Genomic DNA, 5767 nt, shown 5'->3' with positions numbered 1-5767 from the left:
GCGCGCTCAATGCAGAGCTGATATAGGAATGGTTGCATTCTTATTGTGTAGCTCAGAAATTAGCTACGGAAAACAGATAAATTGCACACTATCATGACGTTTGATAACGCGCTGCTAACATGAGCTACGAGCATTCATACCATTTTGTTGTTGTGCTTTAACATTCACTGGGTATCTGTTCTTCTTATTTCCCTGTTGTTAGGTTTATTACTTCGCTCTATTTTCATGTATTCATCTAATTTTACTATATATTTCATTTTTCTTTTCATACTGTACGGCCTATCCTGTAGGAAAGTGTTCAAAATGTGATGCCCCCCCCCCCCCCCCCCCCCCCCCCCCCCCCCGCCTGTAATGTATTTCAAAGCAATACATGAATAAAAATTTTGGGCTGCCGTTTCCAAGCTCTGGGAGCTCGTTCACCATTGAAACTCTCTCTGAGCCGAAAAATCTCCCTCATACCAACTGTTGCTTAGCATGCGTGTGCCTTTATTTTGATTGAGAAAATAATTCATTCTAAGTTTATCGGTGAAACAAATGACTGGCAGTTGCAATGGGATCGCTACCTGCCACAGTGCCAGCTATGAAATTGTAGAGTGCGTTCATGCGAGCCTGTCATGTGGGCCTCTATTTCGCCTACTACAATATCTCGGCGCTGTCGACGAAGATGGGCGCGATACAATATCCTTTACCGACTGAAAAAAGTGTGCCGGGGGATTAGCCAGTGTTTCCGCTTTTTTTTTGCTTAATTACATCGTCTTCTCTTCCATTCGGTGTTCTCAAGTGTCTGCAGCCTTATTGCTGTCGCCGCCAACAGCGGTGCTCATGTTAACCCTTCAGTCGGCACACACTCAGTACGCGAGATTGCATGGTCAACAGCGTACGCCAGTCTCGATGCTTGCTTCAACCCTACTGATTGCTCTTTCTAAGGGTCTCGGTCAGAACCACCGGCAGGCAATGCGGCGTTTGGCTAGAATACCGCCCCGGATGTGGGCTTTTGGTGAGATATCGCTTGGCGAATGTCATAGCGCATCGTCAGAACATGTGAATGACTAACGCACACGATGACTGCAATGAAGCATCTCTCATGCAGCGCTGGATTGCTATTTCTCCTCGTAAACCTATCGAATAAGCATTTTGCTGCGTCCAAAAAAGGAGCCATGCAACGTCAACACTCTGAACTGAACTACCTGACTGGTTGTTTGGGGCGTTCGCAGTTACGTCCCGTAAGCCCGCCGCTACAACAACGAGGGCTACAACGACGACCGCTACAACAACGACGACCACCACTACAACCAGCACTGCGCGGCCAAAACCGGACAGTGGTAAGCACATTTTCTGCGTTTCTTTTGACAACAGAGCGCTAACGTCAGCTGAGAGCACTAGGAGAGAGCTTGTACGAGCTGTTGGGGTAACGGCTCTTATCTAATGGTTTTTGGTATCCTCACTCGTATATTCTTTGCAGGGTGTTCATCATTTTCCAGTTGTTTCACTGAAAATTGGTGTTGCGCCGAAGTCAAGATATCAGCCATTCGTTACACGTCAAACAACGTATCGAACATGCCTGCGTGTGTGTTTACTGAACAATGAAGCATAATCTAGAGAAAAAAAAGACACGAATGCACAAGAAGTACTCAACAAATTCTGTATGAAAACGTACATAATGGGCCTGCCCGTGTTCGAATATGACCAGTGAGGACCATAATCACCGGTGCCTTGCGCGGGCGGAAGCACTGGCTGGCCACTATGGATCGAAATCCGGCGTATTCTGCGTGGATCCCCCCCACCCTTGGGGAACGGTACACGTCCGCTGTCGTCCACCATTCCAAAACAGTGAAGAGTTTACTTTCTGAGCCCATGACATAACACACGCGGAGGAGGTCGCCATTGCGTCGGCAGCATGTCGTCCCACTTCCAAAACAATTATTTCCGGCTCCCGAGGGGCCCGTTTGAACGCCGAGCAGGGCTGGGTACCATACCTAGCCTATCGCCTTCTCCAAAACAGCGTCTACACCGGGGACCCCGCTCACCGGCGTATCGGTTAGGCTCCTGCTCACATGGGCCTTGAGGGAAATGAAGGCAGCTGACGCCGCCTGCACGCTCTCTCACCCGCATTTCCTTCCGACCTCGACGATCAGGAACTCGAATTCTACCATTGGACAGCTGTCCGCCCTGTGCGCAGAAGTCCTCGGACATCTAACACATGCTGTGAGCCTGCCCCTCCAACCCTGCTATCGCCACTCACCCCAACCCATCCCGGGTGGACTGGGCTACCCTGCTCGGCTGCTTTAGCCTACAGGCCCAAAAGGCCGTGGTTGAGCGCGCCCAGGCAGCGGTCGATGCCACTGGGGTCTCGTACTAGGAACTCCAACTAGTGTTTGTGAGGGCCGGCCCCTTAAGAGTCGGTTCAATCATACCTCCCTGTACCAGCAAGCCTTCATCATCACCATCAGCTAGATGAATTATATTTTTCTGATTGTGGGCATGTTAGATTGCTCAGAAACTCAACGCTCGGCCAATGAGTGTCATGCTCTGTGGAAAGCGCATAAACTAGTGTACCTTGTTATAAGGCGCAAGGCGCATATGGCAAGCTAGAAGTCGAACGAATAAATTTCGCACTAACGTGTCTAGCACGAGCTCTCCCCGCCTTCTGTTTAGCATTGCCTCGGGTCGATGACCGATCGCGATTGAAAGTACTGATAAAAGCAATCATACGACGATGCATGTGAATAGAAAAGATAGAAGAACCTGGATTGTCTTCCACCATGATCGATGACGAGTAGGTCCAGTTTCAAAGAAAACAATCTGCTTGGTTTGCTAAGAACGTACTATTACCAACGAATGAAACTCGAAGAAAATCGCGGTGGCAACAAAGAACACCAATGTATTATATCCTGGAATGAAAATATAAGTAAGGTTGATTAACACTTGTGACGAGGTGTCTTAGCGCCATTGAAGTTAAAATAATCTCAGCTAACACTGAGCTCCCTCTGGCTAAGAGCTTCTTGTTTTGCTGGTCGTGACTCAGTTGTCTTGCTCGTGCTTCATTCCTTGCTGACAGTAGGTTTGTATTCACCGAGCGAAGGCGCAGGCTTTTTTATGGCCTCATGTGTTCGCGCCATAGCCGGGCGCGTCATGATCGGGACATGAAGGGTGAGCTGCTTCCTAGTTATCGTGTCGATTTGTCTCGGTTTTGGACGAGGTAAGGGTAGAGCCGATGCAGGGTCTGGCCAAGTCAAGCTGTTGCTGAGCGCTGTGGCGAGATCCAAGAAAGATTGTTCGGATACCTCGGCAAGCCATAGGCTCCTGTGGTTCTGGTCGTGATTTTGATGGAATCGGGCTATAGTGCGTTCCTTAGTATGTGGAATTTGGAAGAATATGACATCATAACGGCAGGTGAACAAATGATTGTAGTACTGGCACGCTTTAGTTGACATATCTGCGCCCCGCCACTTTTTGCGTCGATATTTTCCTATGGTGATATTGTCTTCAGCTTTGATGCAGAAGGTTATTTAACGTGCCACCTCAGCGAATAGTTTAAGTGGCGAGAGACAAGGATGAAATACATGCCTAAGCGTGCATGCTATCCCCCCCGCTACCAGGGACAGCTGCCTGTGCTTACAGTGACTTCTTGACATGTGCATAAAGAGTTAGCTGAAGAATTCATTCATTACATTTTGCCGTCACACGCGTGACACGGACGCTCCATGTGTGCGAGACAGGACGCTATTTTAGCGCTCTCTTTCTCTCCCTCTTAAATGTTTCCTTTAACGAAGCGTATACTTCGCTATATACTCTTGTAAGCAGTCAAGTACTCCGTGCTTTCGCAACCTATATATATATATATATATATATATATATATATATATATATATATATATATATATATATATATATATATATATATATATATATATATATATAGCGAAGTATACGCTTCGTTAAAGGAAACATATTTATTCTACTGGACGTTTCGATCGGAAAACCGATCTTCTTCAGGAGTGATTTTACATCGTTAATGCACCCCTATAAAAGGGGATGCATTAACAATGTAAAATCACTCCTGAAGAAGATCGGTCTTCCAATCGAAACGTCGAGTAGAATAAATATGTTTCCTTTAACGAAGCGTATACTTCGCTATATACGTAAGCAGTCACGTACTCCATTCTTTCGCAACACACACACATATATATATATATATATATATATATATATATATATATATATATATATATATATAATGTTCCAGACGATTAGTTCCAGACAGGACGCTACTTGAGCGCCTCTCTCTCTCTCTCTCTCTCTCTATATATATATATATATATATATATATATTGCAATCAAAAAGATAGAGGGGGCCGTGGTTAAAAGCTGCAAAACAGATTGAAAACAGCCCACGGTCTCCTCTACAAGGCGATACAAAGGTACCCGTGAAACACACACACTGCAAATGTATTGTTTGTGGCTGGACAAAACGTCGAAACAAAAAGCTATTTACATTCATGGCAAACAAAGTGGTGTAGCTCGTGAACCGTAGTGCAACGTAAATCAAGTCCATTATCATTTAGCTCATTAAGGAAACCAGACAGGATGTGTTACAGTTTTTCCATGCTATAATTGGCGCGAGGAGTGACCACCTTCCAGTGTTCAGGGTGACAGGTAGTATAGCAAGAATTTTTTATTTGCAACTCGGATTGGTTTATTTCATGTTATACGGTTTATTGTATGTTCTGTAAATGATTGTGCGCAGTGGCTGCTCGCGCGCGCATATTTTCGGACAGAGCCTGGACATGGCGCGCGAGCGGCGCGAACTTGTTTACTTTTTGTATTTTGTAAATGGTCTACAAAGCTCTCCCCTGTCCTTTCTTGCTATTGCTCCCCTCTATACTTCCCCTCGCTATCTCTCCCTTTTCCTTTCAAATCCGCCGGCTGCATCCCGGGTGCTTAAGATACCAGATAGCAATTGCGGCTGCCGGCAACATTCTTTTCCTTCAGTTTTTATGAGAAGCATACTACTTTAGCTACCACTTCAGCCCTTCACCGTGGTTATGCGCCTCCAAATCACGTGATACATGACGTCACACCACGTGACACGATGACGTCACGACACTGGAGAAATGGGGGCCCACCTCGCGCCGTCGCTGTGGTTGTGCGCCTCCAAATCACGTGATACATGACGTCACACCACGTGACACGATGACGTCACGACAGTGGAGAAACGGGGGCCCACCTCGCGCCGTCGCTGTGGTTGTGTGCCTCCAAATCACGTGATACATGACGTTACACCACGTGACACGATGACGTCACGACAGTGGAGAAACGGGGGCCCACCTCGCGCCGTCGCTGTGGTTGTGCGCCTCCAAATTACGCGACACGATGATGCTTCGCATTCTCCAGGCTTAACCAAGTTAAGCCTCAGCCTTCTTTTTTTTTAACAACCCGCCGCGGTGGCTCTGTGGTTACGGTGCTCGGCTGCTGACCCGAAAGACGCTGGTTCGATCCCGGCCGCGGTGGCTGAATTTCAGTGAAGGCGAAATTCCAGAGGCCCGTGTACTGAGCGATGTCAATGCACGTTAAAGAACCCTAGGTGGTCGAAATTTCCTGAGCCCTTCACTTCGGCGTCCCTCATAGCCTCAGTTGCTTTGGGACGTTAAACCCCATTAAACCTAAACCTAAACCTTTTTTTAATAATGAATACTACCAATACCACCTTTCTTTCCCAGTCCGGGAGCTGGTATGCACCGTGGGCTTTTCTGCTGTGGAGGCATCC

This window comes from Amblyomma mixtum, chromosome 8, assembly GCF_055824585.1.
Source record: "Amblyomma mixtum isolate Tamu chromosome 8, ASM5582458v1, whole genome shotgun sequence".
Taxonomy (NCBI): Eukaryota; Metazoa; Arthropoda; class Arachnida; order Ixodida; family Ixodidae; genus Amblyomma; species Amblyomma mixtum.
The sequence above is the reverse complement of the archived record's forward strand: the minus strand, read 5'-3'. Positions refer to the sequence as shown.